At 36.9% G+C, this 27,762-nt stretch overlaps 3 pseudogenes; all 3 read left to right on the top strand.

The window, feature by feature from the left end:
• Positions 1-2,736: 2,736 nt before the first annotated feature.
• On the top strand, positions 2,737-3,366 carry LOC149160734 (uncharacterized; annotated as a pseudogene).
• Positions 3,367-9,932: 6,566 nt separating this feature from the next.
• Positions 9,933-10,612, top strand: LOC149160733 (uncharacterized; annotated as a pseudogene).
• Positions 10,613-17,235: 6,623 nt separating this feature from the next.
• Positions 17,236-17,913, top strand: LOC149160732 (uncharacterized; annotated as a pseudogene).
• The last annotated feature ends 9,849 nt before the right edge of the window (positions 17,914-27,762 follow it).

The following is a 27,762-nucleotide window of genomic DNA, read 5'->3' as shown; positions in this document are numbered from 1 at the left end:
ATCTTTCTCTCCCCTCTGTCTTTGCATCTCCCTCTCTCTCTTCCCCTTCTCTCCCTATCTCTCTCCTCTCTCCCTCACTCTCTCTCAATTTCTCCCTTGTCATTCCCTCTATCTCTTAAATTTGATTCCATTATATTGTGTTTAAGAAAGTATATAAATTAAAAAAAACACTTAATTCGTTGTAAAATATTGAACCTATATTTGGGATCAATCATGTCAACTAAAATACCATAATTAAAAACTTAAAAAAATCATGCACTCTCTTTCCTCTATTATTGTTATTCACTTTGCTTTCTCTCATTAATTAGATCCTTACTTAAGATGGATATATACTCTTTCTTAATAACAAAGCCTATTCACAACTTCATAATCTCAATGGAAAAGTGAGAGTGAGTATCTATGGTTAAGAATCTTTTCATATTGTTTTAAAATTCTTTGATTGTGAAATAAGTTTTGTCTTTTGGGTATGTGGTATTGATAACCCATGGTATTGTAATGATGCATATTTACAAGTTAATAGTACCCATGGTAAGGTGGGGGTGAAAATCCACGGTGAAGAATATTTTCATACTGTTATAAAATATTTTGATATAAGCCATGGTATTGTAACAAAACCTATCTTTTACAAGTTGATGATATCCGCCCTAAAGTGGGGATGAATATCCATGGTTAAGAATTTTGTATTGTTATAAAATATTTTGGTTGTGAAATAAGTTATGGTTTTTGGGCATGTGGTATTAATAAGCCATGGTATTGCCCATGACATTATAACAAAGTCTATTCACTAGTTAATAACAAAATCAAAATATAACAAATTGAATTTTATTATTTTTATTACTTTAACTTTTTATTATTAATTGAGACAACATTTAAATTGTACGCTTACTTTTAACTTCATGTTTATTATTTTTAATTTTTTATTATTATTTGAGATAACATTTAAATGTTTACACTCATCTCCCCCATATCACTTTTAACTTTTATTTTTTATTTTTTATTTTTTAATTGGGCCAACATTTAAAATTGTTTACATCTACATATCTATATTGGGTTGTAGAGGGCATATTTTGGTTGGGAAATAAGTTATGGTTTTTTGCATGTGGTATTAACAAGCCATCGTATTGGCCATGACATTATAACAAAGCCTATTCACAAGCTAATAACAAAATCAAAATATAACCAATTGAATTTTATTATTTTTATTACTTTAACATTTTATATTAATTGAGCCCACATTTAAATGTTTACACTTATTACTTTTAACTTTCACATAGATAATAGAGGGTCCATTCATTTCGAACCTAGATCTAGGTTCATCATCACTACTAGGATGAGGAGCAAGATCAACAGACCAATAATATATAAATGGAAAAAATGCAACCCTAAATTCCAACTTTCAATTCATAAAAATTAAAAGAATTATAAAAGGAAACCTTAAAAACCAAAGTCAAATTAATTAATTTTGAATTTTATTTTAGTTTATTTTATATTCAATTTATAATAATAATTTTATAAACATATGAATATAATTTTTATAATGATTTTATAATAATATGATATTTTTAATAAATCTAACTATAATATAACAAATATAACTAGATTATTAATATATATATATATATATATATATGGGGAAACTAAGAGGTATGAATCAAGGGAAGGGACCCACAAGCTACTTAAATTCCATCCATAGTCTTTATTAAGAGTTTTCCTTATCTTTTCAATTTCAATGGCTTTTTATTTATTGCTTTTAACTTCTTGTTTATTAATTTTTAACCTTTTTATATTCTATTTTTCAATTGGGGGGATATTTAAAATTGTTTGCATACTTACATTACATCTACACATCTAACTTAGGCTCCATTATATGAGACACAATACCATGTGCCAAAAAACCATCATTGTAACTTTGACTGTAAACTAAAGTCAATTTTTGGTTAAATCACATTACATCTACACATCTAAAGTAAGCTCATTACATGAGACACAATACCATGTACCAAAAAACCATCAATGTTTAACTTAGTCCACTTTAACTCTAAAAGAGAGTCAATTTTACTTAACACTAATCCTATATCCTATTCACCTACAACTATTTTAGAATAGAAAGAGAGGTACCACTACTCTTAGAGTCATTTCCCTTTACCTGTCTTCTTGGGTTACTTTCGAGAACTCCACCAACACTAATTTTGGGGCTGCATTTTTTTTTAGTAAAGCTCTGACTACCTTTGTTTTCTTCTGTGTTCATAGAGATCCCAACCTCTAAGTCAAACGTTTCAGAGGCTCTAATATGTGTTAGTAGGCTATGTATTGCTCTAGGCATGAGTGTCCCATTATATGCTCAAATCAAGATATTAATAATAACCCAATGCATAAAAAAATATATATAAATATAAAATTCAAGAGGGCAACGCCCAAATTTCACATACGTATGTAATGTAAGGTTGGATATTCCTCAGATTATCCAAATTTGAAGGCCGACATCCAAATTTGAGTTATGTATGATCCGTCACCCTGGGGGCCGCATCCAATTTGAATTTCAAATATAAATAAATAAATAGTCATAATATGTTATTATTCGGATAAGACCAGGACAATCTGTTTACTCAATCTCACGACAAACACATAGCCGCCGCTTTGAGCAGTTGCAGCAGACCCCGCGTTGGGCGTTTCGTCGTTGTGGTTTGTTATCTGGTTGTGTCTTGTTGTGTTGTTTGTAATTAATTATATAGCAAAATGAATCCTGGACGATCAGGGAGTAGGTTTTCTGTGGGTTCTGGTTCAGGAAATCGAATTGATGCGTTGGGTCGATGTCTGTCATCGGTTTTGCGGCATAGGGCGGTTGAACTGAAACTGAAAATGACAACTCGTGCAGGAATTCCTCTTCACTCTCACACTGTTGATGATTTCAGAGAGGTAGTTAGGAGGGATAACAAGCAACGCTTTAGTTTGCTGAATGAAAATAACGAGTTTTTCATTAGAGCAAATCAAGGGCATAGCATGCAGGGTATAAATTCAGAGGAATTACTAAAACCCATACGGTCGGTTGAAGAAGTTCCGGTGTGTGTACACGGTACTTATTTGAAAAACCTGGACTCAATTAAGAAGAATGGGCTTAAGCGTATGCAAAGAAACCATGTCCACTTTGCACGAGGTTTACCAGCAGACAATGGTGTAATTAGTGGAATACGCAGTGATTGTGAAGTGATGATATATTTAGATGTAGGAAAGGCTTTAGCAGATGGAATGAAGCTTTTTGTTTCTGAAAACGGAGTGATTTTGACGGAGGGCTTCGACGGTGTCGTGCCACCTGAATACTTTGCCAAAATACAGAGAGTTGAACCAAAGAGAAACGGAAGGAACTAAATGTTTAGGTTGGATTATATTTATTTATTGTTATTGTTATGATCTGGTTTCTTTCTCTGCTTTTCCCTAATTATTTCTTTTATTATTGATCCTTGAGATGTTGATATGATAACATTCTGCCTAATACCGATCTTTAACATCCCCTCAAAAGTGTTTCTGTGCATTGAAATGGTTGATTTTAATGCCTACCTAGCTGTAATCACAATAAAAAGCTTCATGGTTAAAGATTTTAATGTACTTTTGTGAATTTATAGTGTTTCTATGCACTTTTATGGTTTTATTTTTATGCCTAGCTCGTTGTAAGCACATAAAAAAGCAGCTTCAGGGTTAAAGATATTCATATACAATTGTGATTTTATAAACTTTTTTTTACTATTCCTTGTGAATATATAAATTCAAGATTGTATTGGGATATGTGGAATACTATATGGAAGTTACATATATGATATTGTGGAATACTTAATGTAAGTTAAGTATATGTTATAGTGATGAAAAGAATATTTAGTCCAGTTGAAGATATAAACAGTTGCAGTTCTTATTTGGAACTCATACAAACTGCTGACCATCCAAAAATTCCTCATGGTTGGCTATTAATATAGTATAAATTTAAATAGATATAAATAATATGGCATATCAGAGGATAACATAATTTCTATTGTTACATTAAAGTATAATTGTAAAATGTATATAAATGGTTTTGTAATTTTGATTATATTATTGTTACAATGAAGTATAGTTGTAAAATATATATAAATGGTTTTGTAATTTTGATTATATAACTCAATTTTGAGTTATATTTTGGATATTAATGAGTAAACCATTTAATAAGTCTAAATCATATAATATTTGTAAATCATATATTGTATTGAAGCTCAAAATTATTCATTTCTTAGTCAAATTCACATATATTATCATATTTAATGAGTAAACCAAATCCATAAATGCTCAAAAATATAAAAAAATTAATAATATCAAAATGCTAAAAAAATCACTTATAACAACTTTGCAATTTAAATCATATATTGTATTGAAGCTCAAATTATTCATTTCTTAATCAAATTGGCATATATTATCAAATTTAATGAGTAAACCAGATCCATAACTGCTCTAAAATATAATAGAAAAAATAATATTATCAAAATGCTAAAAAACCACTTATAACAACTTTGCAATTTAAATTTATATAAAAAATAAAAATTTAGAAAATAATATATTTAAAAGTGAGAAACACATAATATAACCCTATGTGGACTAGAAGATCACTTTTTGATGAAAAGAAGGATGATATGGCTTATATGGTTCATGAAGGAAAGTGATGGATGGTCCATTCCCTACAAAAGATGAAGGCTCCATGACCAAGATGATGTAGTTCATGAAATCTAAAGGAGGATCCTTACAAGTAGCTAATAGTACCATGATCTCCACCAAAAAGTTGTAAGTTGTTGTTGGTAACAAGTCCCTAGTTAAGAAGGAGCTTGGACAAGTCGCTAGATTAGGTAAGCATTCTTATACTCTTTGAGGATAAAGTAGGGAATCCAAGATAAGATTAGTGGAAGAGGAAATTACTTGAGGATGTGTTATTCCAAGATAGGAATTGTCATAAAAGTACATACCCTATGAACACCCTGGTGGAGTATGTGCCTTGAGAGACAATGATGATGGTGTCTCTCAGTCTCGCCATCATTGTACTTTGATCTTGTGGAGAGATAGAGTTGTTAGTTAAGGCCTTGTTATGTGACAATGATGATTGGCATGATAAGATGAAAAGAGATAAGCTGAAATGATAGCTTATAAGATGGCTTACCAATCTGACTCTTCTTATGATAATTATTCACATTGAGAATGTCCAAGTACTTTGAATGGATTATGAATACCTCCCTAGTTAAGAGGTAGTGTTGAAATATGTAACTAGGTTTGGTCTTCATAATAAAATATGTAATCACGACTCTATGTATTTATTGTAAAGAGAAAAATTAATTTATTATTGTTATTCTTGAGGCATCACTTTCATGCTGAAGGGAAATTTGTTTTAGATCAAATACCCATTTAGTGCTTGTAGGGATTTTCATTTAGTCTACAAGTCAAATGAGCCATTATCATGTATTGAAAACGAGTCAGCTTTGAAAAGGGACAAGTCAACCTTCAAAAGGGATAAGTCGACCTATCTAGAAGGACATGTAAGCCTATTAAGGGACACAAGGAAGCCTATATAAAGGAGCACTCGACACCATTCAAGGTAGTGATCCCTGGTATTGCACCAAGAGTGATGCAATTCCCAAGAGCTCCTCAACTCTTTCTATCAACCTCGGGTTCATACAAACTTCGAGGTGACAGTACAAGTACAGTAGGATGTATTCTACTCATGCCTCCCTCAACTAGGACATTTGATTAATAGTTCTCCAAGGCCATTCTTCTTACTGAATTAGAAGGAAAACTAGCTAATGAAGGTGAAAATTAGAATCTACCTCTAATGATAAAAGGGAAAATGCTTTTTGAACTTTAACTTTTAAATGTTATTGAATCGATTCATGAAAAGATAATAGCTACACTACTTGCAAAAATGGAACTACATTATCTTCCAATCAACCATATAGCTACCAAATCTACTTGTAGACAAGAAGCTAGCATACCAAGTCATAACTCAATATTCCATGCATCGCTATCTATCTCACACTTGCGTATTAATCAATGTTCTATTTGTGCCAAATCTCTGATAAAAAACTAATTCTACACTATTTTGCAGTGAAGGAAAGGGAGGGTTTGGATTGGCTCGTGCTTCTCTTGATCATGGAGCCCCAGTAGGGGGTCAACTTACTTCTCAAATAAGTCTAGATTCTAGCAAAGGTCAAAATAGGAGGCTGCTACACGAAGGCATGTAATGCTACAAGAATGTTGTCGAGAAGGTTTAGGAGGTAGGAATGATGGGTTTAAGGGATGGAAAGGTGGATAGAGGTTGAGATAAATGGGTGAAAGGTGGCCAAAACCCCTAGCCAAGATCAGAGTCTTTGGAAAGCCTATTTTTCACTAGGAGAGATGATCACGATGATCTAAGAGAATGATCCCAAGAACAAAACTTTGGAGACAGAATTTGGGGTTCATAAAAGAGGGTGAGGAGGTCCAAGATGGGGGTGGTGAAATTCCCATTGCCTGCAGATCCAAATAGCCCTACAACATCACATGCATATACCATTTTATCATTGACAAAATGAAACAACTAATAGTGGAAAATATGAGTTGAATTTAAATGCCATCTAATCTATGCCAAAAACTCTGATCTAGTCAATAAATCAACTCCTAAGCTATAGTAAGCACATGCAAAACAAGATGACTAACATATACCTTCTTCCAAGAAATCATAAACATAGTATTTTTGGATTGTGATTGTAGATCCTTCCATTCATGCTCCCATGGGAGAGATGTGGTGGAGGTTGCAATCACAAGATTTTGATGGGTTATTTTCTAATGAAATGTAAGGAACTAATAAGAAATCTGAACTAAAAAGAGATACCAATCAAAAAGAGGGACCTATGCCATTGGGCTTGGGCCCAAACCTAAGAGCCTCAGCCCTTTGGAACTAACTCAACGATGAACCAATAAGAAACGTCTCATTATCATTGCATCAATGTAAAATTCATCACATAACCAGTCAAAAATAACAGTGCCAAGTGCTTGAGCTCCATAGCTACCTAGCTGAAAAAAAATAGTTTGAATCCTAATGAGCTCTTTTATATGTTTATTTATACAAGAGGGTAGCTACTAGTAGCTCCCTAGAAAATAGGAATGTTTGTCTCTCATAACTCGAGAAGGGTGGATCTTGATCTTCATTAACTACACTTGCTTGGCTACCAAAGACCTCGAGGTGATGAGAGAGAGTGTGGTGTTCTTCGGTTGATTGATGGAGTTAAGGAGGTGGAAAACCTCCTAGAATCTCTCCCTGTTGTCTACTTTGAGCCCGTGCATGGAAATTACCTAAAAAATGCTCCATTTCCTGGAATTAAACCATATTAGGCCACATTACATAGAAAAACATCTTTTACCCCTCTCACTAAGCATAATATAACAAAAATTGTAAATAAATGTGAGAAAGACATAGTTCTTAAGGTGGAGGATGGAATTATGACCCTTATGATGTACCTATTGACAAGCCTCATCATAACCCCCTACTGAAATGGTTTCTCATCCTTTGAGAAACTCAGCCATCTATGTCCATTTATTTCGTGGCCTTGGTGGCCTCCCTGGAATCCCAAGGTTCCACGAATGGTGTGCCTTCTTGGGGATAGAAGCTTGCATTATTTTCTATCTCTGTCAACTCCTTCTGCTCCTCTTCTTCATTTTATTCCTTCTGTAGTCCTAGCAGCAAGGGTGGACTAAGCTTGAGTCCTATCCACTTAAATTTTAATATTTGCATGATTCTCTTGTACAAGGGTGTCCTCTCCATTGCATTCCTCAGCCTTTTAGGAGAATGATATTCTCTGATCTGGAGGCTGTGGGGTAAGGCATCCCATCTCCTCTAGACAACTTACTAGATTTTTGTTCCCAACAATGTGTTGACGATGTTGGACCCACCAACATGTCAAGGGATCTCCCCGGTAAGAAGTCCCAACTAGACCTCACACAGTTTGGAGTAGGAATCCTAGCATTGGGTAGTAAATCTATGCCTTGACTGCCATAGCACGTAGAGGTAAGCAATATATCCTTGTCGGAAGCAAGTCTGCGACCTTGCAACAAGTCAAAAGAGATGCATGGGGAGGTTCTAATAGATGGAGGGGGAAAGAAGTGTGTCCCTTAGAAGCCTGTAATAGTACGCAGCAAGGAACACACAAGCTGAAAGACATCACGAACTAGAAAGTAGGATAGTGGACAATCCAAAGTGACGAGTTAAACCAACAACATGCTTCAATAAGATTAATACAATCACATATAGAATAGTTCATACATAAATTCGTAAGTTCAAATTACATACATTGCTAAAGTAACCCGAATAGTAGAACTACAATAAAAACACATGCATGAAACGTGTTGGCTCTGTTATATTATATAAAGTGGAAGTTCCATCCATACATACAACCATGACACCCACTAACCCCAATAGTGGAACATTACAGTCAACACTGCATGCTCCTCCAAAGATATGTACGCACTCTGCACTGTGGAGAATCCAAGGCCCGTCACAATACTCTCCAAGCCCCCTCTAAGCAATGCCTAGCAAAATATTGGATACCAATAGCATGTTCTATGATTTATGAGGTTCTATTTATAACAAAGGGTGGGGTGACGCTTGACATTCCCCTTTGTGACTCTTGGACTACCGTCATAACTCTTCAACTTCATTACATAACTCTTTACATTACATATGATTGTTTTCATTCCACTAATGACACTTGGAATTTCACTTTACATCATGTTTACAAAATACATTTTCCACATATACCCATGTGGGGACAAAAATAGGCTTGAGTCAACTAGACAAGACAACACTAGGACTCAGACATCTTTGGAAAGACCATCTCATCAACATCCTCTCCGTGATCCTCGGTGACAAACTGTTGCCATGCGTGGTAGTGCGTAATTGCATCCGCGTACTCTTTGATGATGTCTTTCTGCAAACGAAATCTTGCCTCCATTGCTTCTAAGTATATTGATTTGGAACCTCTGTCCAACTCATCCTGTAACATACGCATCTTAGTATTGAGAAAAGTCCCACCGACAATGTACATCAGCATGTTATCTATGCTAACTTGCAAATCTGCATTGGTGGCCATGAGCATCAATAATCAAACTACATGTCGAGCTCCATCAATTGGTGGCAGTGTTTTTATATGTATTAGAGAAGTGTAGAATTTAATTAAAATGTAGTAGAATAATTGAGTTAATTATTTTGAAATTCTTTTCCCCAAAAAATTATATAATATATAAAAAAATATTTATTTTTAGAAATTTGATATACATAACATTGTAAAGTTTAAAATAATTTGAATGTTATAAAATTTGTTGAGACCTTTGTTGAATTGATTTATACAAAATCAGTGGATTTAAATAACTTTCAATGAAAGTTGGCCCTCCCCAAATCATTAATCCATGATCAAACTTGAATCATAATTACTAGTGAAAAACACTTATTTGCATAATAGAGTAATTGAGTTAATTATCTCATGGTTTTGTTTTCTTGGAATTAGTGAATAGTGTTTTAAATCAAATATATATTATAAAAATTTGAGAGAGGATATTTATATTTATGGAAAAATATAAATATAAAATTCAAGAGGGCAACGCCCAAATTTCACATACGTATGTAATGTAAGGTTGGATATTCCACAAATTATCCAAATTTGAGTTATGTATGATCCGTCACCCTCGGTGCCACATCCAATTTGAATTTGACATATAAATAAATAGTGATAATATGTTATTATTCGGATAAGACCAGGACAATCTGTTTACTCAATCTCACGACAAACACATAGCCGCCGCTTTGAGCAGTTGCAGCAGACCCCGCGTAGGGCGTTTCATCATTGTGGTTTGTTATCTGGTTGTGTTGTGTTGTTTGTAATTAATTATATAGAAAAATGAATCCTGGAAGGTCAGGGAGTAGGTTTTCTGTGGGTTCTGGTTCAGGAAATCGAATTGATGCGTTGGGTCGATGTCTGTCATCGGTTTTGCGGCATAGGGCGGTTGAACTGAAATTGAACATTCGAAGTGATGGATACGTGGCCCTCAAAGATTTACTCAAACTGAAAATGACAACTCGTGCAGGAATTCCTCTTCACTCTCACACTGTTGATGATTTAAGAGAGAGGTAGTTAGGAGGGATAACAAGCAACGCTTTAGTTTGCTGAATGAAAATAACGAGTTTTTCATTAGAGCAAATCAAGGGCATAGCATGCAGGGTATAAATTCAGAGGAATTACTAAAACCCATACGGTCGGTTGAAGAAGTTCCGGTGTGTGTACACGGTACTTATTTGAAAAACCTGGACTCAATTAAGAAGAATGGGCTTAAGCGTATGCAAAGAAACCATGTCCACTTTGCACGAGGTTTACCAGCAGACAATGGTGTAATTAGTGGAATACGCAGTGATTGTGAAGTGATGATATATTTAGATGTAGGAAAGGCTTTAGCAGATGGAATGAAGCTTTTTGTTTCTGAAAACGGAGTGATTTTGAAGGAGGGCTTCGACGGTGTCGTGACACCTGAATACTTTGCCAAAATACAGAGAGTTGAGCCAAAGAGAAACAGAAGGAACTAAATGTTTAGGTTGGATTATATTTATTTATTGTTATTGTTATGATCTGGTTTCTTTCTCTGCTTTTTCCTAATTATTTCTTTTATTATTGATCCTTGAGATGTTGATATGATAACATTCTGCCTAATACCGATCTTTAACATCCCCTCAAAGGTGTTTCTGTGCATTGAAATGGTTGATTTTAATGCCTACCTAGCTGTAATCACAATAAAAAGCTTCATGGTTAAAGATTTTAATGTACTTTTGTGAATTTATAGTGTTTCTATGCACTTTTATGGTTTTATTTTTATGCCTAGCTCGTTGTAAGCACATAAAAAAGCAGCTTCAGGGTTAAAGATATTCATATACAATTGTGATTTTATAAACTTTTTTTTACTATTCCTTGTGAATATATAAATTCAAGATTGTATTGGGATATGTGGAATACTATATGGAAGTTACATATATGATATTGTGGAATACTTAATGTAAGTTAAGTATATGTTATAGTGATGAAAAAAATATTTAGTCCAGTTGAAGATATAAACAGTTGCAGTTCTTATTTGGAACTTATACAAACTGCTGACCATCCAAAAATTCCTCATGGTTGGCTATTAATATAGTATAAATTTAAATAGATATAAATAATATGGCATATGAGAGGATAACATAATTTCTATTGTTACATTAAAGTATAATTGTAAAATGTATATAAATGGTTTTGTAATTTTGATTATATTATTGTTACAATGAAGTATAGTTGTAAAATATATATAAATGGTTTTGTAATTTTGATTATATAACTCAATTTTGAGTTATATTTTGGATATTAATGAGTAAACCATTTAATAAGTCTAAATCATATAATATTTGTAAATCATATATTGTATTGAAGCTCAAAATTATTCATTTCTTAGTCAAATTCACATATATTATCATATTTAATGAGTAAACCAAATCCATAAATGCTCAAAAATATAAAAAAATTAATAATATCAAAATGCTAAAAAAATCACTTATAACAACTTTGCAATTTAAATCATATATTGTATTGAAGCTCAAATTATTCATTTCTTAATCAAATTGGCATATATTATCAAATTTAATGAGTAAACCAGATCCATAACTGCTCTAAAATATAATAGAAAAAATAATATTATCAAAATGCTAAAAAACCACTTATAACAACTTTGCAATTTAAATTTATATAAAAAATAAAAATTTAGAAAATAATATATTTAAAAGTGAGAAACACATAATATAACCCTATGTGGACTAGAAGATCACTTTTTGATGAAAAGAAGGATGATATGGCTTATATGGTTCATGAAGGAAAGTGATGGATGGTCCATTCCCTACAAAAGATGAAGGCTCCATGACCAAGATGATGTAGTTCATGAAATCTAAAGGAGGATCCTTACAAGTAGCTAATAGTACCATGATCTCCACCAAAAAGTTGTAAGTTGTTGTTGGTAACAAGTCCCTAGTTAAGAAGGAGCTTGGACAAGTCGCTAGATTAGGTAAGCATTCTTATACTCTTTGAGGATAAAGTAGGGAATCCAAGATAAGATTAGTGGAAGAGGAAATTACTTGAGGATGTGTTATTCCAAGATAGGAATTGTCATAAAAGTACATACCCTATGAACACCCTGGTGGAGTATGTGCCTTGAGAGACAATGATGATGGTGTCTCTCAGTCTCGCCATCATTGTACTTTGATCTTGTGGAGAGATAGAGTTGTTAGTTAAGGCCTTGTTATGTGACAATGATGATTGGCATGATAAGATGAAAAGAGATAAGCTGAAATGATAGCTTATAAGATGGCTTACCAATCTGACTCTTCTTATGATAATTATTCACATTGAGAATGTCCAAGTACTTTGAATGGATTATGAATACCTCCCTAGTTAAGAGGTAGTGTTGAAATATGTAACTAGGTTTGGTCTTCATAATAAAATATGTAATCACGACTCTATGTATTTATTGTAAAGAGAAAAATTAATTTATTATTGTTATTCTTGAGGCATCACTTTCATGCTGAAGGGAAATTTGTTTTAGATCAAATACCCATTTAGTGCTTGTAGGGATTTTCATTTAGTCTACAAGTCAAATGAGCCATTATCATGTATTGAAAACAAGTCAGCTTTGAAAAGGGACAAGTCAGCCTTCAAAAGGGATAAGTCGACCTATCTAGAAGGACATGTAAGCCTATTAAGGGACACAAGGAAGCCTATATAAAGGAGCACTCGACATCATTCAAGGTGGTGATCCCTGGTATTGCACCAAGAGTGATGCAATTCCCAAGAGCTCCTCAACTCTTTCTATCAACCTCGGGTTCATACAAACTTCGAGGTGACAGTACAAGTACAGTAGGATGTATTCTACTCATGCCTCCCTCAACTAGGACATTTGATTAATAGTTCTCCAAGGCCATTCTTCTTACTGAATTAGAAGGAAAACTAGCTAATGAAGGTGAAAATTAGAATCTACCTCTAATGATAAAAAGGAAAATGCTTTTTGAACTTTAACTTTTAAATGTTATTGAATCGATTCATGAAAAGATAATAGCTACACTACTTGCAAAAATGGAACTACATTATCTTCCAATCAACCATATAGCTACCAAATCTACTTGTAGACAAGAAGCTAGCATACCAAGTCATAACTCAATATTCCATGCATCGCTATCTATCTCACACTTGCGTATTAATCAATGTTCTATTTGTGCCAAATCTCTGATAAAAAACTAATTCTACACTATTTTGCAGTGAAGGAAAGGGAGGGTTTGGAGTGGCCTAGGTGCTTCTCTTGATCATGGAGCCCCACTAGGGGGTCAACTTACTTCTCAAATAAGTCCAGATTCTAGCAAAGGTCAAAATAGGTGGAGAAACAGGTTGCTATAGGTATGCCATAGGAGGCTGCTACACGAAGGCATGTAATGCTACAAGAATGTTGTCGAGAAGGTTTAGGAGGTAGGAATGATGGGTTTAAGGGATGGAAAGGTGGATAGAGGTTGAGATAAATGGGTGAAAGGTGGCCAAAACCCCTAGCCAAGATCAGAGTCTTTGGAAAGCCTATTTTTCACTAGGAGAGATTCTCACGATGATCTAAGAGAATGATCCCAAGAACAAAACTTTGGAGACAGAATTTGGGGTTCATAAAAGAGGGTGAGGAGGTCCAAGATGGGGGTGGTGAAATTCTCATTGCCTGCAGATCCAAATAGCCCTACAACATCACATGCATATACCATTTTATCATTGACAAAATGAAACAACTAATAGAGGAAAATATTAGTTGAATTTAAATGCCATCTAATCTATGCCAAAAACTCTTATCTAGTCAATAAATCAACTCCTAGGCTATAGTAAGCACATGCAAAACAAGATGACTAACATATACCTTCTTCCAAGAAATTATAAACATAGTATTTTTGGATTGTGATTGTGGATCCTTCCATTCATGCTCCCATGCGAGAGATGTGGTGGAGGTTGCAATCACAAGATTTTGATGGGTTATTTTCTAATGAAATGTAAGGAACTAATAAGAAATTTGAACTAAAAAGAGATACCAATCAAAAAGAGGGACCTATGCCATTGGGCTTGGGCCCAAACCTAAGAGCCTCAGCCCTTTGGAACTAACTCAACGATGAACCAATAAGAAACGTCTCATTATCATTGCATCAATGTAAAATTCATCACATAACCAGTCAAAAATAACAGTGCCAAGTGGTTGAGCTCCATAGCTACCTAGCTGAAAAAAAAAATAGTTTGAATCCTAATGAGCTCTTTTATATGTTTATTTATACAAGAGGGTAACTACTAGTAGCTCCCTAGAAAATAGGAATGTTTGTCTCTCATAACTCGAGAAGGGTGGATCTTGATCTTCATTAACTACACTTGCTTGGCTACCAAAGACCTCGAGCTCATGAGAGAGAGTGTGGTGTTCTTCGGTTGATTGATGGAGTTAAGGAGGTGGAAAACCTCCTAGAATCTCTCCCTGTTGTCTACATTGAGCCCGTGCATGGAAATTACCTAAAAAATGCTCCACTTCCTTGAATTAAACCATATTAAGCCACATTACATAGAAAAACATCTTTTACCCCTCTCACTAAGCATAATATAACAAAAATTGTAAATAAATGTAAGAAAGACATAGTTCTTAAGGTGGAGGATGGAATTATGACCCTTATGATGTACCTATTGACAAGCCTCACCATAACCCCCTACTGAAATGGTTTCTCATCCTTTGAGAAACTCAGCCATCTATGTCCATTTATTTTGTGGCCTTGGTGGCCTCCCTAGAATCCCAAGGTTCCACGAATGGTGTGTCTTCTTGGGGATAGAAGCTTGCATTATTTTCTATCTCTGTAAACTCCTTCTGCTCCTCTTCTTCATTTTATTCCTTCTGTAGTCCTAGCAGCAAGGGTGGACTAAGCTTGAGTCCTATCCACTTAAATTTTAATATTTGCATGATTCTCTTGTACAAGGGTGTCCTCTCCATTGCATTCCTCAGCCTTTCGGGAGAATGATATTCTCTGATCTGGAGGCTGTGGGGTAAGGCATCCCATCTCCTCTAGACAACTTACTAGATTTTTGTTCCCAACAATGTGTTGACAATGTTGGACCCACCAACATGTCAAGGGATCTCCCCGGTAAGAAGTCCCAACTATACCTCACACAGTTTGGAGTAGGAATCCTAACATTGGGTAGTAAATCTATGCCTTGACTGCCATAGCATGTAGACGTAAGCAATATATCCTTGTCGGAAGCAAGTCTGTGACCTTGCAACAAGTCAAAAGAGATGCATGGGGAGGTTCTAATAGATGGAGGGGGAAAGAAGTGTGTCCCTTAGAAGCCTGTAATAGTACACAACAAGGAACACACAAGCTGAAAGACATCACGAACTAGAAAGTAGGATAGTGGACAATCCAAAGTGACGAGTTAAACCAACAACATGCTTCAATAAGATTAATACAATCACATATAGAATAGTTCATACATAAATTCGTAAGTTCAAATTACATACATTGCTAAAGTAACCCGAATAGTAGAACTACAATAAAAACACATGCATGAAACGTGTTGGCTCTGTTATATTATATAAAGTGGAAGTTCCATCCATACATACAACCATGACACCCACTAACCCCAATAGTGGAACATTACAGTCAACACTGCATGCTCCTCCAAAGATATGTACGCACTCTGCACTGTGGAGAATCCAAGGCCCGTCACAATACTCTCCAAGCCCCCTCTAAGCAATGCCTAGCAAAATATTGGATACCAATAGCATGTTCTATGATTTATGAGGTTCTATTTATAACAAAGGGTGGGGTGACGCTTGACATTCCCCTTTGTGACTCTTGGACTACCGTCATGACTCTTCAACTTCATTACATAACTCTTTACATTACATATGATTGTTTTCATTCCACTAATGACACTTGGAATTTCACTTTACATCATGTTTACAAAATACATTTTCCACATATACCCATGTGGGGACAAAAATAGGCTTGAGTCAACTAGACAAGACAACACTAGGACTCAGACATCTTTGGAAAGACCATCTCATCAACATCCTCTCCGTGATCCTCGGTGACAAACTGTTGCCATGCGTGGTAGTGCGTAATTGCATCCGCGTACTCTTTGATGATGTCTTTCTGCAAACGAAATCTTGCCTCCATTGCTTCTAAGTATATTGATTTGGAACCTCTGTCCAACTCATCCTGTAACATACGCATCTTAGTATTGAGAAAAGTCCCACCGACAATGTACATCAGCATGTTATCTATGCTAACTTGCAAATCTGCGTTGGTGGCCATGAGCATCAATAATCAAACTACATGTCGAGCTCCATCAATTGGTGGCAGTGTTTTTATATGTATTAGAGAAGTGTAGAATTTAATTAAAATGTAGTAGAATAATTGAGTTAATTATTTTGAAATTCTTTTCCCCAAAAAATTATATAATATATAAAAAAATATTTATTTTTAGAAATTTGATATACATAACATTGTAAAGTTTAAAATAATTTGAATGTTATAAAATTTGTTGAGACCTTTGTTGAATTGATTTATACAAAATCAGTGGATTTAAATAACTTTCAATGAAAGTTGGCCCTCCCCAAATCATTAATCCATGATCAAACTTGAATCATAATTACTAGTGAAAAACACTTATTTGCATAATAGAGTAATTGAGTTAATTATCTCATGGTTTTGTTTTCTTGGAATTAGTGAATAGTGTTTTAAATCAAATATATATTATAAAAATTTGAGAGAGGATATTTATATTTATGGAAAAATATAAATATAAAATTCAAGAGGGCAACGCCCAAATTTCACATACGTATGTAATGTAAGGTTGGATATTCCACAAATTATCCAAATTTGAAGGCCGACATCCAAATTTGAGTTATGTATGATCCGTCACCCTCGGTGCCACATCCAATTTGAATTTGACATATAAATAAATAGTGATAATATGTTATTATTCGGATAAGACCAGGACAATCTGTTTACTCAATCTCACGACAAACACATAGCCGCCGCTTTGAGCAGTTGCAGCAGACCCCGCGTTGGGCGTTTCATCATTGTGGTTTGTTATCTGGTTGTGTTGTGTTGTTTGTAATTAATTATATAGAAAAATGAATCCTGGAAGGTCAGGGAGTAGGTTTTCTGTGGGTTCTGGTTCAGGAAATCGAATTGATGCGTTGGGTCGATGTCTGTCATCGGTTTTGCGGCATAGGGCGGTTGAACTGAAATTGAACATTCGAAGTGATGGATACGTGGCCCTCAAAGATTTACTCAAACTGAAAATGACAACTCGTGCAGGAATTCCTCTTCACTCTCACACTGTTGATGATTTCAGAGAGGTAGTTAGGAGGGATAACAAGCAACGCTTTAGTTTGCTGAATGAAAATAACGAGTTTTTCATTAGAGCAAATCAAGGGCATAGCATGCAGGGTATAAATTCAGAGGAATTACTAAAACCCATACGGTCGGTTGAAGAAGTTCCGGTGTGTGTACACGGTACTTATTTGAAAAACCTGGACTCAATTAAGAAGAATGGGCTTAAGCGTATGCAAAGAAACCATGTCCACTTTGCACGAGGTTTACCAGCAGACAATGGTGTAATTAGTGGAATACGCAGTGATTGTGAAGTGATGATATATTTAGATGTAGGAAAGGCTTTAGCAGATGGAATGAAGCTTTTTGTTTCTGAAAACGGAGTGATTTTGAAGGAGGGCTTCGACGGTGTCGTGACACCTGAATACTTTGCCAAAATACAGAGAGTTGAGCCAAAGAGAAACAGAAGGAACTAAATGTTTAGGTTGGATTATATTTATTTATTGTTATTGTTATGATCTGGTTTCTTTCTCTGTTATGATGTAATTTTTAAGGAGGGAAGTTAATATAAAAAAAACAGTTGCAAAACCCTAACTGCACCCTAACCGTGGATGGCTTCCAGGAAAAGGAAGGGAAGGGGGGAAATTGTGATGTAGAGGACAGGCAGTATGAAAAAGGGAAAAAGAGCTTATTATGTCTCGTGAAGATCATATGGTAAGGGCACAGAGCGCGAGCAACGTGTAAAAGACTGTTTGTCTTTGAGCAAGCTAGTGGGGGATTTGGTCCCGAAAGATAATTTGATGGTCGGGTGGTTTGAATAGCTTCAGATACAGAGGTGACCTCTTTCTCTGGAGTTACTTATTGGGAGCAACATAGGTGTGAGGCACTATCCAAGACTGCACCACTATCTGAATTGAAATTAGAAGTGCTCATCTCTCCAAGCTACAGTTTCCTAGCGTTATAAACAAAATAAACACAGTAAGATCAGATATTTCTATATATTCAGGATCTTTAATTCTGGAAGGGTATAAGTAGTGGCAAGTTGTCAAGAAGAGAGTTAATCTCAGTTTAGAGTCTAAATTTAACCGTCCCTGTTCTAGACAATTTTCTTCAGATTGGAAACTGAGACTCGTTTTAGTTTAACACTTGCGATATCAACAATTGTTAAGGTGCTGGCAGAATGTTTCTGTTGTGAAGAGAACATACAATTTTATTAACCAGTTCCATGCATTAGGGGAACAAAAAGAAATAAGATCTTAGGGAAACAATTGAATTAGGCTGTCCGATCTAATGAACTATTATATAACAACACTGTAGGAAAACTGTGCACATTATAGTCAGTCCTGAGGAAATGAAAGAAAGCAGAAATTTACTCATACGCAGGACTAATTCAAGAACTAGATGGCACTTGCAATGTCCTAAGGCTAAATGTTTTAACAGAAATAAAACAAAGCAGATGCTATCGGTTGCCTTGTCTGCGAGTAGCCTCAAGGACGATAACCAACCGAAACCAGAGTTTGTTGTAAGACCCTAAGGTACTGTAATGCATGCCTTTCCTATTGTTATCAAAAGACAGGGACAGAGCCAATTAATACATTCTGGAGTTATCAACAAATCCTGGGTGTGGCACGTTGTCTACCCCATAGCTAGGGTTTGAGCCACGATTGAACCCGAGAGAACCCGCGAATCCGTAGCATAATTATGAACCCTCGGTTGGGTCGAGTCTAAAACCCTCGAGTAATACAACCCTCCAATGATAAGAACAAAAAAAAAGAAACAAATAGAACCTAAGAATAGTTGGGAGGGAACTTAGTGTGACCCTGAGGGAAAGGTCACCGACCTTCTGAACGAGAAATATGCACAATAGTGAAAACATAACCAAAACCCAAGCACTGATTGCACAGGTCTTCAAAAAACTAAACTCTTCTTTAAATGTTAAACAAAATAAACTAGAGAGCTAAATGTTGGCCGAGGTCACTTCTCAACAACAGAAACTACATTTAAATTCAACGCAGGTGGGTCCACGGACGAAAAAAGTATATAGACATAAATGGAAATTATCTTGCCTATTTAACAATTAAACATTCATGGTATTACATCACAACATTAAAGAGGGTATGGTGCTGTGAGCATAATAAGCACAATTATGCTACAAGATAATCCAATTACGAAGGCCGAGTGGTATACCAAAATCTCAAACTCGATGCCCAATTTCCATTACAAATAATAAACAGAAGTTTTACATGCCATTTAATAGAAAGCTCTGAGCTCATGAGGGGACACATCACCCTCCACATAATTTAAAATAGAATATCAATCCTAGAAGGATAGTCCCTTCGATGGGCACGGAAAAGTCCTTGTAACCCATAAATAAAACTCTTCAGCCAAGGGCATCGGCCCGAAAGACGCTTCATACCTGGAACCCTTGGTCACGCTGAAGGTGGGTTTCCATCAGATGAGGCTAGGAAACCTCATGAGGGAATGGCGGCCAACCTGCATGAAGACAAGCCACGATGGTCATGGTTAGGTGACTGTTGATATTAATGAAGACTGTGGCAGAAAAATTAGGAGAAATTACTTTCAACTTGATAAGGACTTACCCAGAAGGAGTTGAGTCACCAACTATAGGAGCAGCTCTTTCTGGCGCTGCAGGAAGCCCTCGAATACCAATTCAACCTGCCGATAGCATGAAGCCCCTATGAATGAGTTATGATTCACGCAGTGGAATTGAGTAGTGCTCACCTAAATGTCATAGAATGAAAACTCTACTAACATCTAATTACCTGTAGGATTTGGGTACCAATTATGCCAGCAATTTGAGTAAAGATCTGGTAGGTCGGCTCTCTAGAGCTGCAACGCATGGACTGAACTAGAGCAGGCTCCGCAAGAAGCTGCCCATCCAAATGAACACCATCACAATGCATCCAGGAGTATAGGTCAAAAACCTGCGAACTGTAGCCATCGTCGGATAGCGTAGGACAATCCTCACCGTTGATGAGGTGGGATTACCCAAGTGAGCGATGAGACTGGTCTGCCTGCCCGACCTCGTACAGAACGGAGTGGGCAGTGTTAATTTCACTCGTAGTAGATAAGGCAAGCCATGTGATGGCAAAAGCAAAAGGGGAAAGTTAACACCTGTTTGATTGCCGCGTGGACTAACATGCGTAAAACCCAAACTGTAGATTAAACGTGTTATTAATGCTAGTACGGTGGTGGTACATTAAATTTGGAGCCGCATGCAAATGTGTGCAAAGAGGTGGGAAACTATATAGTTTCAGTAGTTTGTATATATATATATATATGCCATGTAAATTTCCGTAAAACAATAAAAAAAAATTTATTAGGTGTGGAGTCATTACAAGTGGTATCAGAGCCAAGTTACAAAACTGTGGCCTCTAGGAATTGAAACTGACAGATAGATAGAGTACATATAATTTATTTTCGTCTCTATTGAGCAGTTAAAGAAAAACAGTTAATGCGTTGACCCTTCTTCTGTTACTTGTCTTATGTTAAGTACAGGAAAAACAGAAGACTGACAATATGAGAAGAGCAGACAGTGCGTCACGCAGGTTTGTGGTGGGTTAGGGACCTGCAACTGGTCCTGAGAATAACCCCGAATTATGGGTACAACTTGGAGAGGAGGCTCGCAATACAAATCTGGCAATTTTGGAGACAGTAAAAGAGTTGAAAAATGAAATGGCCCAATTGCGGGAGGATAACGCAAGGTTAACTATGGAACAGGAGAGGATTATAAAAAGCCTATCTAACAAATAGAATCAACAGCCACTGAATCCTAGCGCTGAGCAGCAAAGAATGTCAGAAGAGAAAAATCACCACACAAAACCTGAAGAATCAGAAGGAAGGGAGGAGGAACGCTTTGATAATGCTTCTGAACAACAAACATCCAAAAGGCAATAGATAGAGTTGCAAGGGGAATTCTGTAAAATCAAACCGCCACACTTTGACAGAGAACAGGAGGAAGCAGTCGAGGCATGGTTGATTAATATGAACAAATACTTCCAGCTATATGAATATGATCGCAACCTCATGGCGCGGTTGGCCATTTTCCAATTATAGGGAAAGGCCACCCTCTGATGGGAAGAAGTTAAGATGGTAAAAGGAGTAAGTGAACAGAATATCACTTGGGAAAAATTTCAAGATACTTTAAGGAAAGGTACTTGACTGAGTGCTTCTATGATGAGAAGGCAAGGGAATTCCATGACCTGCGGTTGGGACAACAAACTATGGATGAATTTATCACTCGTTTTACTTCATTGCTCCATTATGTGCCTTATATTCGAGAGGAAAAAGCTAAAGTACAGAGGTTTGTCAGTAGTTTACCCTTGAGCATGAGGGAAAGAATCAAATTTGACAACCCAAAGACGATGGACGAGGCCATACGTAAAGCCCGAATTTGCTACCAGCAAAGCAAGCAGAAGGGAGAAATCCTGGGTAAGAAATGGGTCGATAAGAAAAGCAGCAAGCTGGCTGGAAATACTAAAGGTAATCGAGGTGGTGGTAACAAAGGATTCGCCAAGGGGCAAAACAGCAGAAACATACAAAAGAATCTGCTCCGATTAAAGCCCCCCATTGAGTCCAGAATCAATGAACAACCTGGGAAAATAGACAATGAAGGGACAGCAAGGCCTCCAGTGCAATGTTGGGGTTGTGGTGGACCCCATTACGTGAAAAACTATCCTTAACGAAAAGGAACCGAATAGGTTTCCCAGGTCTATGAAGCATCTACAGTTGGCGATGTAGGACGGAGTCTACCAAAGATTAATGCTGCTCTGGAAGATCGTCAGGCGGAGTACCAGCCGACCATGGTGGAATTCGAAGGTAAACTCTTAGACCTTGCTGTAACTATTTTAATTGATCCTGGAGCTACGTTAAGTTATATTAGTCCTAGGGTCATGGAGCATTGCAAATTGCAACCTGTTAAATTTAAGGACCCTTGGCTAGTACAGTTGGCAACAGGGGCAAAGAGACGGGTACTTGCTAAGGTCAAAAACTGCCCTTTAAAGATAGCAGGACAGCCAGTGACGACAGATTTAAATGTGCTTCCCCTTGGTTCGTATGATGTGCTGATTGGAATGGATTGGTTAGAAAAACACTGGTCCATAATTAATTGTAAAACTAAGACTATTTGTTATAAAGATGAGCTTGGAATAAAGCAAGAGCTGCAGGGAATTAAGTGGCTAGTGCAGATTCGACCCATAACTGTCTCATAGTTAGCAAAATACATTAGGAAAGGATGTTAGATTTATGCCGTCCAAGTGGGTTATTCCAACTCGAAAGATAAAACAACCACATTGGAGAACATTCCTGTGATACAAGAATTTGTTGATGTGTTTCCAGAAGAGATTCCCGGGCTGCCACCCAAAAGAGACATATATTTTACCATCGAATTGGTGCCAGGGGCAGCCCCAGTATCCTGAGCACCCTACAGAATGAGCATACCAGAATTGACGGAGCTAAAAATGCAATTACAGGAGCTGCTGGACAAAAACTACATTCGCCCCAGTGTGTCTCCCTGGGGAGCCCCGGTATTGTTCGTTAAGAAAAAGGACGAGACCCTCCACATGTGTATGGACTAATGTCAATTGAACAAATTGACAATCAGGAATAAGTATCCTCTACCCCGTATTGATGAACTGTTCGACTAGGTGAAAAGAGTAGCAGTTTTCTCAAAGATTGATTTGCGATCAGGGTATCACCAAATCAGGATTAAAGAGGAAGACATATCTAAGACAACTTTTAGAACATGATATGGCCATTATGAGTTTGTGGTGTTACCTTTTGGGTTGACCAACGCCCCCGCAACCTTTATGTGTCTGATGAACAATGTATTTAATCAGTATTTGGATAATTTGTTCTTGTCTTTATTGACGATATACTGATTTACTTTCGGACTATGGAGGAGCATGAGGAGCACCTGAGATTAGTATTGCAAACCCTCCGAGAACACCAATTATATGCTAAGTTCAGTAAGTGTGAATTCTTTAAAGAACAAATACAATATTTGGGGCATATAATCACTAAAGAAGGGATTGCAGTGGATCCCGAAATGATAAGGACCATAATGGAATGGCCGGTACCCAAAGATGTGGCAGACATCCGATCTCTGATGGGGCTAGCAGGCTATTACAGACGGTTTGTAGAAGGATTTTCGAGAGTATATTATCCAATCACTTCCTTATAGGAAGAGGGAAGAACCTTCAGGTGGACCCATGAATGTCAAAAAAGTTTCGAACAACTTAAATATCTGCTCACCACGGCACCCATTTTAAGCATAGCCGATCCTAGCAAAGATTATGTGGTGTGCACAGACGCAAGTAAGGAAGGGGTAGGAGGTGTGTTAATGCAGGAAGGAAAAGTGATAGCATACGAATCAAGAAAATTAAAAGAGCATGAGCAGAAATATTCTGCTTATGATCTAGAGTTGGCAGCCATCATTCACGCCCTGAAAATGTGGCGACATTACCTTATGGGAAGGAAATTTCTATTATTGATGGATCACCACAGTCTGACCAATTATTTTAGCCAGCCCACCTTAAATGCAAGGCAAGCACGGTGGGTGGATTTCTTAAGTGGTTTTGATTTTGAGATCAAGCATTTAAAAGGGAAAGAGAATTGGGTGGCAGACGCTTTGAGTCGGAAATTGCAATGCTTATACGAGATTTCTTGCAGTGAAGGGAAAAGCCCCTTCGGAGAAATGATTAAAAGGGCAGCAGAACAAGATATTGTTTATCAGCAAATAAAATAGCAAATTCAGCAACCAACCAGCAAAGAAAAACAACCAGATTATGCTTTGGATGCTGCCAGAATGCTGTATTACAAGAAAAGGCTATACATGCCCAATCAGAATAGCATTAAAAATCTGATATTGGATGAGTATCATAAGAGTAATTACGGTGGACACCCAGGATATCAAAAAATGATTACTACACTTCGAAAAGAATATTATTGGTTGGGTATGAAGAAAGATGTGGTTGGTTATTTGGCACGATGTCTAGAATGCCAACGAAATAAAGCAGAACACCAACACCCTGCGGGGTTATTACAACCATTACCCATCCTGGAATGGAAGTGGGAAACCATCTCTATGGATTTTATAATGGGTTTTCCTAAGTCAAAGAAAAATAACGACTCCATCATGGTGGTGGTGGACAAGCTAAGTAAGTCAACACATTTTATACCGGTGCAATCTACTTACAGAGCTGTGCAGATCGCCCATGTTTTCATGCAAAATATATTTAAGCTGCATGGGTTACCAAAGACAATAATCTCAGACCGTGATGTAAAATTTACATCGGTCTTTTGGAAAACATTGTTTGAAGAATTGGGGACTCAGCTGAATTTCAGCACGGCTTATCACCCTCAAACTGACGGGCAAACTGAACGGGTGAACCAGGTGGTGGAAGACATGTTAAGAGCATATGTGATGCAGCAACCAACCAAGTGGGAGGACTACCTGCACTTGGTTGAGTTCGCATACAATAATGACTACCACACATCATTGCAAATGATCCCATTTGAAGTATTGTACGGGCGGAAGTGCCGCACCCCCTCAAGCTGGGGTGGACCGGAAGACAGATTGATGTTAGGTCCTGAAATGCTTAAGGAAATGGAGGAAATGGTTAAAAAGGTATATTCTAATCTAAAGACAGCTGAGGATAGACAAAAGAACTTTGCTGACCAAAAAAGGAGGTTTAAGGAGTATCAAGTCGGTGATCATGTGTATGTGAGAATTCGAGCAAGAAAGAGCACATTACAATGGAGCGGGTGCGCTAAGTTGGCACCTCGATTTTGTGGACCATTCCAAGTCTTAGCAAGAATTGGGCCGGTGGCTTACCAGCTCGCTCTGCCAAGTCACATACGAGTCCACAATGTCTTTCATGTCTCCGTGTTAAAAAAATATGTTTATGACCCTAAACATGTAATCAGATGGCAGGATATACAGGTGAGAATTATCTCCGATAGATCAGTCTAAATGTTTTCTTTTAAAAGAAACTGACTTAGGATGTTGCATGTTGCAGGTCGAACTGGAAGGAGAAATCTTGGTCGAACCGCTGAACATCCTCGACTGGAGAGAAGTAATGCTACGGAAGCGGGTTATTACCCAAGTTAAAGTGCAGTGGCAGCACTTTGGGCCTGATGAGGCCACTTGGGAAGATGAAGAACTCATGAAACAAGCTTACCCAGGGCTGTTCATAACTGAAGGACATCGGGACGATGTCTAATTTCAGGAGGGGGAGATGTAATATCCACAGAATATTATAAATACTTTATTTACCATAGTTAAAAAAGAAACAAACTGAAGGATGATGATTATTATCTGTTGCATAAATTAATATTTTTATATTAGTGAATGAAAATGAGAAATGATTTCCTAGTAACAGGGATATCATGTAACTTCTGAGGAGGGAAGTTAATATTAAAAAAACAGTTGCAAAACCCTAACTGCCCCCCTAACCATGGATGGCTTCTAGGAAAAGGAAGGGAAGGGGGGAAAACTGTGCTGTAGAGGATAGGCAGTATGGAAAAGGGAAAAAGAGCTTACTATGTCTGGTGAAGATCAGATGGTAAGGGCGCAGAGCGCGAGCAACTTGTAAAAGACTGTTTGTCTTTGAGCAAGCTAGGGGGGAGATTTGGTCCCGAAAGACAATCTCATGGTCAGGTGGTTTGACTAGCTGCAGAAACAGAGGTGACCTCTTTCTCTGGAGTTACTTATTGGGAGCAACACAGGTATGAGGCACTATCCAAGACTGCACCACTATCTGAATTGAAATTAGAAGTGTTCATCTCTGCAAGCTACAGTTTCCTAGGGTTATAAACAAAATAAACACAGTAAGATCAGATATTTCTATATATTCAGGACCTTTAATTCTGGAAGGGTATAAGTAGTGGAAAGTAGTCAAGAAGAGAGTTAATCTTAGTTTAGAGTCTAAATTTAACCATCCCTATTCTAGACAATTTTCTTCATATTGGAAACTGAGACTCATTTTAGTTTAACACTTGCGATATCAAAAATTGTTAAGGTGCTGGCAGAATGTTTCTGTTGCGAAGAGAACATACAATTTTATTAACCAGTTCCATGCATTAGGGGAACGAAAAGAAATAAGATCTTAGGGAAACAATCGAATTAGGTTGTCTGATCTAATGAACTATTATATAACAACACTGTAGGAAAACTGTGCACATTATAGTCAGTCCTGAGAAAATGAAAGAAAGAAGAAATTTACTCATACGCAGGACTAATTCAAGAACTAGATGGCACTTGCAATGTCCTAAGGCTAAACGTTTTAACAGAAATAAAACAAAGCAGAAGATGCTATCGGTTGCCTCATCTGCGAGCAACCTCAAGGACGACAACCAACCAAAACCAGAGTTTGCTGTAAGACCCTAAGGTACTGCAATGCATGCCTCTCCTATTGTTATCAAAAGATAGGGACAGAGCCAATTAATACGTTCTGGAGCCGTCAACAAATCCGGGGTGTGGCAGGTTGTCTGCCCCATGGCCAGGGTTTGAGCCACGATTGAACCCAAGAGACCCCGGGAATTCGTAGCATAACTGTGAACCCTCGGTTGGGTCGAGTCTGAAACCCTCCAGTAATACAACCCTCCAATGATAAGAACAAAAAAAAGAAACGAATAGAACCTAAGAATTGTCGGGAGGGAACTTAAGGCTGCGACCCTGAGGGAAAGGTCACGGACCTTCTCAACCAGAAATATGTGCAACAGTGGAAACATGACCAAAACCCAAGTACTGATTGCACAGGTCTTCAAAAAACTGAACTCTTATTTAAATGTTAAACAAAATACAATACAGAGCTAAACGCTGGCCGAGGCCACTTCTCAACAACAGAAACTACATTTAAATTCAACGCAGGTGGGTCCACGGACGCAAACAGTCTATAGACATAAATGGAAACTATCGTGCCTATTTAACAATTAAACCTTCATGGTATTACATCACAACAGTAAAGAGGGTATGGTGCTGTGAGCATAATAAGCACAATTATGCTACAAGATAATCCAATTACAAAGGCCCAGCAGTATAACAAAATCTCAAACTGGATGCCCAATTTCCATTACAAATAATAAACAGAAGTTATACATGCCATTTAATAGAAAGCTCTGAGCTCATGAGGGGACACATCACCCTCCACATAAATTAAAATAGAATATAAATCCTGGAAGGATAGTCCCTTCGATGGGCACGGAAAAGACCTTCTAACCCATAACTAAAACTCTTCAGCCAAGGGCTTCGGCCCGGAAGATGTTTCATACCTGGAACCCTTGGTCACGCTGAAGGTGGGTTT

This window comes from Pinus tabuliformis, chromosome 5_2 (genome assembly GCF_031772625.1).
Source record: "Pinus tabuliformis cultivar Carrire ecotype Pingquan chromosome 5_2, CPIR1, whole genome shotgun sequence".
In the NCBI taxonomy this organism is placed as follows: Eukaryota; Viridiplantae; Streptophyta; class Pinopsida; order Pinales; family Pinaceae; genus Pinus; species Pinus tabuliformis.
Note: the sequence above shows the minus strand (reverse complement) of the source record. Positions and strands in the feature narration are given on the sequence as shown.